The 16180-nt window shown below is 38.4% G+C and overlaps 1 long non-coding RNA gene across 1 annotated transcript; it reads left to right on the top strand.

The window, feature by feature from the left end:
- Nucleotides 1-4624: 4624 nt before the first annotated feature.
- On the top strand, nt 4625-13293 carry LOC138143321 (uncharacterized). Its single transcript, XR_011163670.1, has 2 exons — nt 4625-4871; nt 12946-13293. It is a non-coding gene; the product is annotated as an uncharacterized lncRNA (long non-coding RNA).
- The last annotated feature ends 2887 nt before the right edge of the window (nt 13294-16180 follow it).

The raw sequence follows: 16180 nt of genomic DNA, 5'->3' as shown, positions 1-16180 counted from the left end.
TCTCAAAAGATTTCTTTCACCTCCATTAGTGATCATACTGATGTGCTAGACTTGAAATCAAGAAGGCCTGGGTCCAGATTATGCTTCAAATTCCATTGCCCTGGGTAAATCATTTAATCTCTCTGGGTCTCAGTTTTCTCATCTGTAAAATGAGTGAATTAAACTTGATTTTCAAGGACCCTTCCAGAACTGTATCTGTGAATCTCTGATCTGTTTCATGCTCAAGTCCCTTATTATCTAAGTGAACACCTGGGATCCTCCCAGACATTGTCTTGCAAACAAGGAGGCCAACAGGGAGGCAGCACCCCACACCTTCCCTTTGTCTGTCCATTTCATTAGTCAGCGCACCAACCAAGTTACTCAAGAATCTGCTTTTTATTGGGGAAACCTGGAGGCTGGAGAATGACAGGGTGAGTACAGCTTATTCAGGGTGTTTACTAGACAACTGCTAACCTGGGACTGCAGGGGTGGGGGGATGGGGGAAGCATTTTCTTCTTAAACACATAGGAGGGAAATGAGCTAGACAGGCAGCAGTCATGATGTGATGTGAACACTATGCTCACCAACTATAATTGCTTTAAAAGTGGGAGACGGCCCCTTGCCGACTGCATGGAAGAGATAATCAAAGCAGTAAAGCAGTGAAGTAATGGAATTTGAAAGTCACTTATTAATTATGTGTTCTAAAATCAGGCACTGTGCTAGGCACAAGGAATACAGAGACAAAAATGAAACCAATCCTTGCCCTCAAGGAGCTACTCTACTGGATTTACTCTGGAAACCTTAGACATTTTCTGAGAAATCACTTAACTACTTATGATATTATTGTTAATACACTGAGTCTCCCATGCTCCCTCCCCAAATGCACACACAATGAGGGTATGGGAGATGGAAGCTATAAATTCTGAGGAGTACATGGAGGGAGAGGTACACATTAAACCCCCAGAGCCTGGCTACAATGTTAAGCAGGAAAACTCTGAAAAACAGAGTCCAGGTACCTTGCAAATGTACTTGGCTTATTCATTACATTGTGTGTTCTTGGATTTTTTGATGCTGAAGACAAAATGTGAAACAAATAACTAACTGAAAATTTAATCTATGGCCTACCACTGCAGGAAAGTATTTCTCTGGCTTTAAAGGGGCTGGCTTCAGTCTTAGTGGCTTTTCTATAATCATCGTTTTTTGTTGTTTTTATTTCATCCTCCCATCCGGGGAAGGATGTCCCCTGGGAGCATGAAAATTTGGGTTTTGTCTATCCCCAAATCAGGTTTTTCCCAGAATTTACCTCATAGGAAAAATCAATATGGTTCAGTCTATGGCCTAGGAAGACCAAGGTTCAAGCCTGGACACAACCTGCCTGTGCGACTCTGGGCAAGTCACTTAACCTCTTAGGATCACTCTCTAAGACTCTAAATTGAAGATAAGGTGCCACCTGCATTGGAAGGAATTTCCTCACCTCATCCTATACCAGTGAAAACAAAAGTCCTGTCCCTATCCCACAGGCCTCCATGAAAAAAGAAAACTGCCCTTTAGCTCCCATTAAGTATCCAGGTCAACAAGACAACAAATACAGGATAAGTTTTGTCTAACCTAAGGAGAAAACTCAAAGGATTTGTAACAAAGCCCATAGAGAACCAATCGATCCTCTTCCCTATCAATGGACTTCCACATTCCCTGTGTAACTATAAAGTTCTTCATGCCCACAGTTAGGTTGCCATCCCTTGTCCTCCCTTGTAGTAGCTCCCCATTACCCGAAAAAGTCAACATCCTAACACTTTAGCAAACTCTTTATCCTAGAATCCAAGGCCCTACCTGATCTGGCCTTGTCTCATTTCTATATATCCTGGACTTGAGTCAAACTCACTTTTTCCTACCTCCCTTTCTTTGCTTGTCCCTCGTGCTGGAATGCCCATCGCTCTACCACCTCCCCCTGCCAAAATCCCACCTATCCTTCAAGATCCAACTCACATACCACCCTCTTCACAGAATGTCAGAGGTGGGAAGGGCCTTAAAGACTGTCAAGTCTAAGAACATCGTTTTAGAGATAACGAAATAAAAGCCACAGTCAAGGAGCTTGCTTAAGGTCATGCAGCTCAGTAAATGGCATAGATGGGCTATGAACCCAGGTCTCCTGACTTCAAGTTCAATGCTCTTTCCACCAGATAAATACCCAATTCTCCCATGTGGGAACTCAGCAACAAACAATTGATAAATCCCTAATAAGTACATAAAGTCCTGTTCTTATTCCTTATCAATGTATGGATGGGTTCTCAAAGCTTAGGCTTGCAGAACATAAACTGTGATGGGTCCTATTGAGCTGCAGTGGCTTCAGTGATGATGATGATGGAGAATGATAGTAACTAACATTCATGTGACACTTTTAAGTTTTCTTTTCTTTCTCTCTTTCTTTTTTCTTTTTTCCTTCCTTCCTTCCTTCCTTCCTTCCTTCCTTCCTTCCTTCCTTCCTTCCTTCCTTCCTTCCTTTCTTCCTTCCTTCCTTTCTTTCTTTCTTTCTTTCTTTCTTTCTTTCTTTCTTTCTTTCTTTCTTTCTTTCTTTCTTTCTTTCTTTCTTTCTTGGAGGGCAATTGGGGTTAAGTGACTTGCCCAAGGTCACACAGCTAATAGGTGTTAAGTGTCTGTGGCCACATTTGAACTCAGTTCCTCCTGATTCCAGGGCTGGTGCTATATTCACTACGCCACCTAGCTGCCCCAACTTTAAAGTTTTTAAGGTACTTTATACATTATCTCATTTCAACATCAATGGCCCGGTGAGATAGGTGGGTATTAACTAGAAGAATCAGAATTTAAGAATACTTTGAAATACCCACTTGCATCAATTGACACAGTGTGTTTACACTAGACTAGAGATGGTTGGATGAAAATGGTTATTTAAAAGTAAAATTTTAATATTTGCTTTTAATTATTTGTATTTAAAGTACATTTACACAGAGAGAAAAAAATTATAAGTACCAAAAAAAAAATTCTTGCATCAATAGACACAATTTATGCACTTGGTCCTTCTGTTGAGAAAGAGGGGCTAGATATGTATTTTCATAGGTATGGGGTGAAGAAACTCCCATTATCAATGTAGGTCAACAACTTCTCTGAAACTTGAGAGTTGTAGAGAAGTGCCTGGAACACTGAGAATTTAAGTGGCTTGTTCTGTGTCACATAACCAGCAGGTATCAGAGGCAAAACTATTTCTTTATATATGTGTGTATATACATATATATATATATATATATACACATACACATGCATATGTTTGTATGTGTGGGTGTATGGGTGTATATATACACCTACACATACCTATATCTATATGTATATACATATGTGTATATATGTAGACACATGCATATGCGTGTATCTATATGTATATGTGTGTGTGTTACCAATACAACTTCCTCTGGTATCTAGTGAGTGAAACATGATCTTGTGCTATTTGAATTCTCTTTCCTTTATTTTTAAACCCCTTCCTCTTGGCCACTTTCAGGATTAGTTGTCACTGTTCTTGCTTAGTTTAGCCCATTTAAGTCTTGGAGTTTGATGTGAGGGTATTTTTTTTTTCTGAAGTTAATCTGTGGATTTTTTTGGGAGGGAGCTAATGTTTTATTTACTATGTTCAGAACTCCCAGGTGGTTTTCTTGTAATATCTCCTGTGTTTTGGTATTCAAGGTATTTTTTAAAAATTTGTCTTATTTTGGGGGGAGACTTATGATCCTTAAATTGTTTCTATGCACATACTGTCTTTGAGGTCAATAGTTTTAACTTATGTAGAAGATCATTTTAAAAAAATATCGTTACCTTTTGCTTCTCTTCTAGGTTTTCCTTCCCTTTGGTATGTTTTGTAGTCCAAATCTAGTCATCTCTTCTTCACTTTTTTAGAGAAATTTTTACCATGAATCTAATTTATTTTTCTAATCTGCTCATTTTTTAATTTATGCATGGAGAGCTATATAGCAATGTATCTAATATATAATGATTCCTAATTTCTTATGAATTTCATTTCTCTTCAGACTCCATATTCTCTTGGTATTCCGCAGGATTCTATGTTTCATCAGACTCTGATTAACTTTTTCCTTTTTTTTTTGGCAAGGCAATCAGAGTTAAGTGACTTGCCCAGGGTCACACACACACGCACACCCCTCTAGTGAGTTTCAGGTGTCTGAGGCTGGATTTGAACTCAGGTCCTCCTGACTCTAGGACATGTGCGCTTTCCACTGTACCACCCAGGTGCCCCTTAACTTTCCTGTCTTGTAATATGTCAGGAAAGCTTTGTAATCTTTTTCTGTTTTCCGATACCCACTTTTGATTTATTTGCTTGTTTCCTAGATTTTTTTCTCTTGAATCTTTGATATTTCAGAGTTGTTTTCCTTTATATTCTCCCATAGCTCACTTTCTGATTTCTCTGTCCTTTGTTGACGGGTATACCTCCAAAGCTGGGCTACAAAGCTCCCACAGGCTCCTCCCACATCGAGGGCTTTAAATTTCTCTCTACTGATCCTGCCCTTTGCAGCCTCTGCTGGGAGGCCCTACATTGTTTTCACTTCCCTCTCCTTCAGGCCTGTCCTAGTCACTTCTGCTGGCTCTCCTTTTCTCTGACTGAGCTGAATCAGCATTTGCTGCTTTTTGCAGAGCGGGAGGATAATGGAGAGGGTGTTCTACACAGAATCAAATATAGCTTGGGGGTCCTTAACATAGAAATGGCCATAGGCAAAAAGACATCTCTTTCCCCACTGAGTTTCCTCCCAAGGCTGGATAGAATTGACATCTGTCTTTTGTTAGATGGTAGTAGGTAGGCAAAATTAAGGAATGCTGGTAAAGTCTCTGATGCAAAAGGAAATCCCAATGTGCCCCCTGGCACAGGCCTGCAGGTGAGTCTGTGGGTCCCTGCTGGGAGAGTAGAATGGGGTGGGGGTGGGGTGCTGAGTGAGCACTATAATTATGAGTGTTCCCCGCTGAAAATTCATAATTTCACCTGGTTGGGGTTCTCCTTTTTTCTCTCTGTAGATTCAGCTATAATTGCTGTACATCTGTCATGTAATTCCTTTTATTTTTTTAGACAGTTATGAGAATTTGTGGGGATGGGGTAAAGTGTCTCTAGTCCACCATCTTGTGGTCACCATCCATGACCACTTCCACGACCACAACCACATGCGTAAATCTTAACAATAATCTGCCTCCTACATTGTTTTCAGTATAGGACAAGATGAACTCTAAGATTTCTTCCAATCTTAAATCTATGATCTTGGGATCTCCACACATTGTTTTAAAAGAATTTTTATTTCATTAAGTATTTCCCAGTTACATGTAAAAAATATTTAGCATTTTTTTTTAAATTTTGAGTTCCAAATTTTCTCCCACTCTCCTCTCCCCCACCCCTTGTAAAGACAAGCAATATATCAATTATATGTGAAGTCATACAAAAAATATTCCCATATTGGCTATGTTGCAAAAGAAACCCTTCTCACAAACCAAGAAAATTAAAGTTAATGAAGTATACTTCAGTCTGCACTCAGAGTTCATCAATTCTCTCTCTGGAGATGGAAAGCATTTTTCGTCATGGGTCCTTTAACGTGGATGGTGTCTACATCCCAGTAAAACCATCTCAACAGATGGACTAAACCAGGTTGAGAGTAACTAACCAACAGGCCTCAGACCCGTTAGCAAGGTGGGGGAGATGTCTACCCAAGTGTGTGAAGACTTCCCCCAACAGAATGGGTGGATTAGTTCCTAGCGGCCACAAAGGCAGATGAATGAAGCAGGTCCTGTAGAGCTCTGAGAGCTTAGTCAGACATCAAAGCCACCAAGGTCATATACTGCATCTCAGGCCAGCTCCAGTCGTTCTGACTTTTGTTCTGTTACTAGTCTTCAATGACTCTGAAAGGGAGAGTGAGGCTAATGACTTTGTGAAATTCTGTCTTAATAAATCCAATTCAGGGGCAACTATGTGGCATGATGAATACAGCACTATCCCTGAAGTCAGGAGTCTGTGAGTTCAAACCCGTCCTTGGACACTTGGCACTTTCTGTGTGACCTTGGGCAAGTCACTTAACCCTGATTGCCTTGCCCCCCCTTCCAAAATAAATAAAAATAACCTCATTGGTTCTCTTCAAAAATAAAGGACAAGCAATAAGAAGATGTGTAGGACAAAGGAGTTTCATGTTTTAATCCAAAAAGACATTTTTTTACAACTTGATGTTACATAAATGTGTATTTGTATATATTTCATAAGGAAAATAAATAACATATGTGTTTGTGTATACACCTACACAAGAGATGGTATGGTGTAGTGGACAAAGAGCTGGTTTTGGAGTAAAAAAAAAAAACTTGGGTTAAAGGCCCACTTCTGTCACATATTGGCCAATTGGATAATTCTGGGTTTAACCTTCCACTTTTCCATCAACTTTACACATATATTAGTTGATTCTCATGATAGCAAGCCTGCAGGAGTACATAGGACAAATACTATTAGTCCCTGTTACAGTGAGGGAAACTGAGGCTTATCAAGATTAAGTCATGACTGGCAAATAGCAAAATTGGGTTTTGAATCTCTTTGGGATGTGAATCTTCTAATGCCAAATCTAGTACTTTTTCTATTATGTCAAACATCTCCACAACATTTTTAAAGGACCTATTGTGTGCATCAGGCAGTCATTCTGTGCACAGCACTCTTTTAGGTTTATGGGGACTAGTAAGGTGAATGAGTACTAATCACTCCCTCGTGGATGAAATCCAACAAGAGAGAGGACATGTACATAATTAACCATAGTGCAAAGTGTAATTGTGATAAGTATCATATATATATATACATATATATATATATATATTTGTAGTTATAGATTATGGGGTAGCTAGTTGACACGGTAGATAGAGCACCAGCCCTGGAGTCAGGAGGTCCTGAGTTTAAATACAGCCTCAGACGCTAGCTGTGTGACCCTGGGCAAGTCACTTAATCCCAATTGCTTCAAAAAAAGGGTTACAGATTAGTATTAGTACGTATGTATGCCAAAAAGTAAAGGAGCTCAAGTTGTAATTGAATATGGCAAATTCTGCATAACTGATATTAATAGTGAAAAAGATATATGACCAACAAAAAAAGTATTTGATGATGTATTTCTATGCCCAAAGTAGACATAAGCAGAATGTTCAACTTGTATATACCCCAAACAGTGGAAATACAAGAAAGGTAAATAAGTACAACTATAAAGGAACTACAATTATAAATGAACTAAGTTGCCATATATTTAGAGGTTGTTGGGGGTTTTTTTAAGAGAAACACTGACCTAAAAACACAAAAATAAATAGGGAACATAAAGAAAATGCACAAATGGATCTAAAGATATAAGCAGAATGGAAAGAAATTGAAATTTCTTCCAATTAAAGAGAATTGGAGAGGGAGCAAATCCAAGGCACCGCAGACTAAACCCCAAGATCTCCCTGCAGATGGATTAATGTATTTTGTGGGGAAAATATTACAGAGTAGGCAGAAGTATAAATGTGTAGCACAGAGATGGAGGGCAGAGGGGCATATCTAATGCACACTGATCAAGTCCATGGGCAAACCACAAAGATATGGAGACTCCCATAGATTCTCAGTAAGAATAAGGCTCCAGGAGAATGGCAGGTGACAGAAGAGAGAGGTCAAAATGGGGAATTTTTAGGGGGGTTCTTAACCCAATAGAGACAAGGATACCACCAAAAAGCCCTCTCAGGATGAAGAGGTATCCTAGAGGTAGATGTTGGGGACTTTATGATGGATTTAATCTTGGGTCAGCTGGTATGTTGGGAAAACACATTCTCTGAGAGAGCACTGGGCTAATACCGAAAATGTACTGACCCAGGGGAAGACATATCTGAGATCCTACATAGATCTTGGTCACAGAAGAATAGGAGAAGGCAATATGGACACAGATGGTATGGTGCAGCCAGTGTTAGAAGAACTATAAGGAGGGATCATGGGATAGAACTGAATTGCATAATATGGAACAAATAATAGTTTCTACTATGAGGTACTACTTATAGTCATAATACTTCTCTCGTGAATTGATACTTATAAGAGTAAGGAAAAACTTGAAGAAGAAAAGGATGATGGAGCAAGATACACAAAGGCAATGACAAAAATCAATTAGGAGAGGGGACTCAAACTTTACATTTCTGAGACTTTAACTCCTTGTGGAAGACAAAAAAATTAAAGGAATAAATAAGGAGAGAGATTATGAATCAGAGGGAAAAATTAGAATAGACAGTAGGGGAAGAGAGTTGATGAATAAAACAAAGCAAAATATGTTTTTCTTAGAAAAAGGAGAACTAATACAAGAAATTGGAGGGGGGAGTGAATTGTGATTTAACCACATAACTGAGAAGGAAAAAAAGATAAGACAGATAAAAATATAAAAGAAAAGGAAATCAGTAGCTAACATAGCACCTCCAAATTAAGGATAGGGTTGATAACTAAAGTGTGGGGGGGTACAAGATGGGGGAAGACAATCTGTGAGAAGGTGGCATCAAAGTAGTTTAAGCAAAACTAATCATAGTATCAACCTAAAAGAAGAAATTATATTTTTTAATTTTATAAAACAATTGCACACAAATACTGTGCAATTTTTTTTAGCATAAACACACAATGCTCATATAGACATGTTACTTTGTAAAAAGTAGATACATAAAGAGAAGATTTGGGACTCTGGTCTACCCCAGTTGCAGGTATACCAAGAGAGTGCTTAGTGGTTAATATGGGAATCATACATCTAGTCATATGCCTACAGGGACTGTACTGGGTCCAATTCTGTTCAATATTTTCATTAATGACTTGAAGAATGGAGTAGAGAGTGTGCTAATCAAATTTCTTGATGATATAAAGCTGGAAGGGATAGGGGCCACTTTGAAGGGACAAGATTAAAACACAATACATGCTTGACAAATTGTAGATTTGGGTGTAAATCAATAAAGGGGGATTCAATAAAGATAAATGTAAGGTGTTTCAAATAAAGCAGCAAGAATTATCCAAGAACTAAATGTAGACTGAAGAAATGCAAGCTTTAAGGGAGTTAGAAAGGGGGAAAAATTGTGCCAACAACAGGAGATAAATTTAGGACGTTTATGGGTGGAAATGGAGTTACACTGAGCATAGGGCTTTCACTATGAAATTTTCAATTCTATTGGATTTAAAATTTATTAGATGCCTGTTGTCTACAAAGTATTGTGCTAGACCCTAGAAGGGATATAATGTTTAGAGAAGATATAGGCCCTGTCCCCATGGTACTTACAGTCTAATGGGAGGATTGTTATTCAACACAGAAATTAATTATGATATACAGTAATATACAGTACATGTGTTAGAGAGGTGCATAAAAAAGTACCAAGAGCCAAGATCCAGGCAATATTAGAGAGGATGGTCAATGAAGTTGGTGCTGCTGCCCACCTGATTGATTTGGGAGAACCCTTCCCCCAAACCTCAGAAGAGAATGAGGATCATCAAAATGACTAATAGTTGCTTTCTGATAAAAACCCCTGACCCAAGTGGAGACCCTGGTATATAATAAGGGAATCTTCAATTTTCAAGTTGTTGGGTTCCCATGATGTTGCATATACCCTGGAAAGTTTTATAATTGTAATAAAAACCACTAGCATTTATGTAGGACTTTGCAAAGTGCTTCACATATGTCATTTCAAATGATGCTCACAACAACCCTGGGAGGTGGATGCTATTCTGCCCATTCTACAGATGAAGAAAAATGAGGCTGAAAGAAATTAAGGACCCCAGAATCACAGAGTCTCTGAAGCTGGAGGAGACCTCACAGATTGTCCTGGAAAACCTATACCTACACAGGAGTCTCCTTTACAACCTCTGATAAGTGGTCATGTAGACTTTATTCTTCAGTGACGGAGGACACACTCCCTTCAAAGGCAACTCATTCTACTTTTGGGCCACTGTAATTATTAGGAAGATTTTCCTTACATTGAGCTAAAATTTGCCTCTGTGCAACTTCCACCCACTGATTTTTATTTTGCCCCCAAGAATGAGCAAAATACATCCTTCAGTTAACAGACACCAATCGATCCATCTTCAAATGGAAAATATAATTCCCTGGGGCCAGGTGGCAACTCATAAGGAAGAAATAGTCCTTGTTGAGAGAGCATATATATGGATTAATGGCTTACCCACAAACTATCACCCCTCACCAGGGGCTATCCATCTTGGCCAGACCCTGGTGTCCTAGAACTATAGCTCTGGTATATCAATGTTAAGTTAGGTTTATGTCACTGATAAAAAGAAAGACTTGACATACACCAAAACCATATCACCAACAACAATAATAAAGATGATAGCTAGCATTTATGTAGTGCTTAAAAGTTTGCAAAGAGCTTTATATAATGTAATATCATTTAATCCTCAGTAATTTGTGAAATCGATGCTATTATTATCCCTCTTCTATAGATGGAGAAACTGAAACTGAGACAGATTAAGTGACTGCCCAGGGTCATACAGCCAATAAGTATCTGAGGCAGGATTACAAAATCAAGTCTTTCTGACTCAAAATCCAAAAATCCATCCTTTGCACCACCTAATATTCATATTAAAATATATTTATAGCAGCACTTTTTCATGGTAGCAAAGAGCTGGAAACAAAGCAAATGCCTAGAGCTTAGCACAGTGCCTGGCACATAGTAAGCACTTCATAAATGAGGGTTTCCCCTTTCCCTCTCTCCTCCTTTTTTCCCCTTCTTCCCCCTCTCCCTTTCCTCTTTTTCCCCCTCTCCCTTTCCTCTTTTCCTCCTCTCCCTATCCTTTACCTCTTTCTTTCCCCCTCTCCCCCTCTCCCCTCTCCCTTTCCTCTTTTCCTCCTCTCCATCTTTCTTTCCACCTCTCCCCTTCTCTTTCTCCCTCTCTCTGTATTGATTGATCTATCTATCTATCATTTATCTATATCTACACTTTTATCATCTATTGCCTTGCAGTTCTCCAAATTCCTTGTACAACGGCCCTCTATATTTATAGCATGACTGCTCCACTCTCTTGCTTAGGCCCTATGTTGCCCCCAACAGTTTCTCACCTTCATACCCCTCTCCCAGCCCCAACAACTTATTGTTTACAGTCTTACTTCATCCATGATCAAGGGAGATGACTGTCCTCAGACCTTTGTATCACTTTCACATATCCCACCTGCTGCCTCCTTCCTGGGGTTATCCATCTCTCCTTTGCATGACTACAGTCAATAAGGAAGGACTGTCGGAAAACTACCTGTAGACCAATGAAAGTAGAGACCCTCATCAGCTCTAGCCCGGATTATTGCAATACCTTCAAATCGGTCTTCAGCTGACAAGGTGATCTTCCTAAAGTGTAGGTCCAAACATGCAATTGTGATGTATATAAAGTTCAAGAGACAAAGTTTCTGGGTAATTGATCATTTTATTAATTGTTGGCAGATAATTCATAAAAGGGGTCAGTGTCACTCTCAAATGCCAAAGACCCCTCATGGAGCCCACCGAATACTAATATGCCCTTGGAATATTCCACCCTTTCCTGAAGGTGGAAATCAATTCTGATTGGTTAACAAGCCATGAGAAGAATGGATATTATAATGAGAGATTAACTTATTTTAGTAAGGGACTGGGAAAAGTGACTTTGATTATGTCACTTACTCACAGACTACTCCCAGCCTTGGGCAATCTAGACAAAGTATCTCCCAGCTCCAGAGCCAGAATAGAACACAATGGATCAGAATTCACCCAGAGTAGATTTTCTTTGTGACGGTTTTCTAGCTGGGTGGGGCAATAACTCCACCTAGATGGTGTAGGTGGAGAGTGAATTTTGGGGCAAGGTCAAAGATCTCCTTGAAAGACTGGACTTTGAGGAAAAAGGAAAAAAACCTTGGATCTCCCCAATAATTTTTTTTATTATTATTTCTCTCACCACTTACCCCTGCTCAATGATTTCCAGTGGCACTCCATTACCTCTGAGATAAAATATAAAACTTCACAACCTGGCTCCTTCCTATATTTCTAGTTTTCTAACCTTTTACTCCTTTCTACACACTCCAGGATCTAACTCCACTGGCCTACTAGTCTACGAGCACTCAAACACAACATTCCATCTTCCTTGCTGCCCCTTATGCTTGGAATGTTCTGCCCCTTCGCCTCTTAGTTTCCCTGACTTCTTTTAAGACTTAGCTCAAGTCCTAGCTTTTGTAAGAAGCTTTCCCAGTCTCCCCAGCTGCTAGTATCTTCTTTTCTCAGATTATCCTCCAACTCCTCTTTCTTTCTTTTTCTCCTTCTTTCCTTCCTTCCTTCTTTTCTTTCATTTTTCCTCCTATCTCTCTATATATGTAAATCAAGCTATCTTGCATATATATTATTATTATTATTTATATGTTGTCTCTCCCATTAGAATGTAAGCTACTTGAGGACAGTGATTTGTTTTTGTTTCAATACATGCATGCCTAACCTAACATTTTATTACACTTTATTGCTTTTTTTTTTTCAAATTGAAGGTTTGTGGCAACTCAGTGTTGAGCAAGTCTCTTGGTGCCATTTTGCCAACAGCATGTGCTTACATTGTGTCTTTGTTGTGTTACCTTTTGATTATTCTCCCAATATTTCAAATTTTTTCATCATTATTATATCTGCTATGGTAATCTGTTATCAGTGATCTTTGATATTACTATTGTGCCATGAACCATGCCTATATAAGATAGCAAACTTAATAAATGTGCATGTTCTTGGGGTGGCTAGGTGGCTCAGTGAGTAGAGCACTGGCCTTAGAGTCAAGAGGACCTGAGTTCAAATATGACCTCAGACACTTAACACTTACTAGCCATGTGACATTGGGCAAATCAATTAAACCCAATTTCCCTGCCCTCCCCCATCCAAAAAGCAAAAAAGAAAAGCGTATGTTCTGTTTGCTCCACCAATTGACCTTCCCCCCATATTTCTTCCTCTCCTCAGGCTTCCCTATTCCCTGAGATGCAACAATATTGAAATATTACATAAACTTAGTTGATAAAGCAGCCACAGTATTTGAGAGGATAGACTCCAATTTTGAAAGAAGTGCCATCAAACAGAATCACATGCTACAGAGAAATCTTTTGTGAAAAGAAGAGTCAATTGATGTGGCAGACTTCACTCTGGTCTTATTTTAAGAAATTGCCACAGCCACCCCAGCCTTCAGCACCCACCAGCCTGATCAGTCAGCAACCTTTAGCATCGAGGTAAGACTGTCCACCTGCAAAAAAATCACAACTCCCTAAAGATTCAGGTGATGATCAGCATTTTTTGCAATAAAGTATTTTAAAATTAAGACTTTTGCATTTTTTAAAGACATAGCACTATTACACACTTAATAGTATAGTATGAACATGACTTATATGCACTGGGAAATGACTCACTTTATTGCAATACACACTTTATTGCAGTGGTCTGTAACTGAACCCACAATATCTCCAAAGTATGTCTCTGACTTTCTTTGCATAACCAGAACATAGCACAGTTCCTGGCACATACCAAGAGCTTAATAAATGTTTGTTGACTGACTCTCTTATCTGTCCTACTAGACTAATCACCTTGAGAGCAGGGCCTACACTCTATCTACATGTTGTGTCTCCACAACTTAAAGAGTTAAATTTGATTTCATAGGTATCACTGAGACTTAGATGAAACCCATAAAAGGAATATATCACTGGAAAGGTATAGCTAATTCAAAAGAATCAGGATAGATCATTTTCAAATGGCCTATTCTTTTCAAGAGGAAAAGAAAGGTTAAAAATTGGGGGTCCAGGTAGAATAGTATTACATATTGAGTAGATACACTCATTTGAGCAAATTTAGGAAGCAAAGCAGATAGCCTTGGCAGATGTCAACTGGGGGAATATCATCAAAGGTAGGTATAGATGAGATATCATTATGAGAACAGACCCCAGACCACTGATCACAAAGACAACGTAGATTAAGGAGTTCAGGAAATAGATCAAAAGTGTGGAACAGAAATATAATACACTGATGGAACTTTTCAATTTCATATTTCAAACAGTAGAGGAGTCAACACAAATCCTTTCCTGGGAAGGATTTTTACCAAAAAAAGGAGGACCTGATTGCTGGAGTGAAAAATGATGGGAAATTAGGTAGGAAGTGACTAGTTTTTAAAGGAAAAAAAATCTATGCATGATCTGATTGTGCTATATTTGGTATAGGAGAGTCCAGATGTTTCAAAGTATAAATAGCTTGAATCTCTTGGACTAAAAATCTACAAGAAAAATCATCCTAGGTGGGATAGAAAGCCCTCAAGAATGAAATTCTGAATACATAAAACCAAAAACTTCTAATGAGCAAGAAAAAAGGAGAGTTGTCTAAAGGGACTGATGTGGATGCATAGAGAGTGATCAATCAATTTAGACCCCCAGAAAAGATACTTTCAGAAGATGGAAGCAATGGCAAGTAATAGAGGATGAATACAAAATCGTGGCATAGTTATATAAGAATGATGTTTGAATGACAAAGATCAGGATGAACTGAGAAAGTAAATGACAACAAAAGGCTCTTTGGCTGTAGAAGATTATTTTGGCAGTATTGAAATAAATGAGAGGATAGAAGAAGGGATAGGGCCACTACTTGGGGTAGATAAGTCAATGATGACCAAGGAGAATGACCTTGAAACTGGAATTAGAAAAAGCAGAATGAAAGTCTGGTCACATTAAACTTAAAAATGTGTGGCACATACAAATTGCTTAATAAATGCTAATCAATTGACTGTTTCATAATTGCTCCAGAACCAGCCTTAGAGCCACAAAGCCCATAGTTCAAGCCCCACCTCTGACGTATTCTGTCTGTGTGGGACATTCTGTTTGTGGGGGCCTGACCTAGTCAACCCCTCAGGTAACTCTCAAAGACCACACATTTCAGGTGAGTTGTCAATTTACAATAGCAGAGGAGATCTCCTCATAGGAATTCTCTATGCCAATGAAATTAGAGGTCAAGTCAAAACCAAAAGAAGTTGGCTCATGGATCAAGTCTAAAAAGATCTTTTAGGATCTGGATTGTCAATCAGTATAAAAATCCCTCTCACATTCTTAAAAGCTGAACATTTGATAAGCTTGCTTTAACCCTCATTTATTTTTTTGAAGTGTCTAACTAGAGGTCATTGAATATTCCACTGGACCCACTCCCCCCCACCTTCAGCTTAGTTAACATCCACATTAATATGCTAAGCACCACAGTTTGGGTCCAGTCATTCAATTAATTCTAAATCCACCTAACAGTACTATCACCTAATTCCATCTCTTCTTAGTATGAAACATAGAGAGACTCTCATTCATCTTTGTATTCCCTACAGTCCATAGGATATAATAAGTGCTCAACTATTTATGGAATGAACCAATGAATGAATGAACCTCTCAGGAGTTCACTATGGTTGAACAAGCTATGCACAAGTCCTTAAAAATGTAATTGCAGTCTTCCCTCTTTTTTACTATACTCTCATTCATTTGACAATTATCTTGGATTCTTTTTCACATGGTCTATATTATTAGGGTCATTTGTAGAATGAAACAAAGACTTTATATTTCCTGCGTCAACTGTAGCTGCAGGGATTCTCTCCTGAGCCAAATGAAGCTTGCAAATAAACCAACCTGGCAAGACCTCATATGTGTTGTTAAAATTTATTAATTGTCTCTATTGAACCAAAAGGATTTTTCTGCTCTTCTTCTAATTACTTGGAAACTATGGTGAAGTACTATGTATAAACACAGTACTGTTTTATTGGTCAAATACCAGAGTAACAATTTTTTTTTAAAAAGAGGAAATTGAGTCCTTGCCTACATTGTAATTTTTTTCCCAGTTAAAAATCCCTAGCATAAATTTCCCTCATTATAAATTTGGTTCTACTTTCAATTTCCTTTTTTTCATAAAAAATTTTTAATCTTATCCATCAAATAGAATCTGAAGAAAATGTTCTTTTTTATGAAAACATAGATTTTACCAGTCATCTCCCCTAATGGTTTTGTTTCCACCAATTAAGCAGCTAAAATGATTCTGGCTAAATTGTGGTCAGAAAAGAAACATGAAGCTACTTTATGAAATAACTAATTTTTACAGGATAAAATAAATGTATACAATTAAACAAAATATATACTCTTCATCATACAGTAGAGTTAGGTGGTTGCTTTTAATCCTTGTTGTAGCAATATTT

Source organism: Petaurus breviceps, unplaced genomic scaffold (genome assembly GCF_028583685.1).
Source record: "Petaurus breviceps papuanus isolate PSGF00001 unplaced genomic scaffold, PetGlider_PUasm1.0 138, whole genome shotgun sequence".
NCBI classification, from domain to species: Eukaryota; Metazoa; Chordata; class Mammalia; order Diprotodontia; family Petauridae; genus Petaurus; species Petaurus breviceps.
Note: the sequence above shows the minus strand (reverse complement) of the source record. Positions and strands in the feature narration are given on the sequence as shown.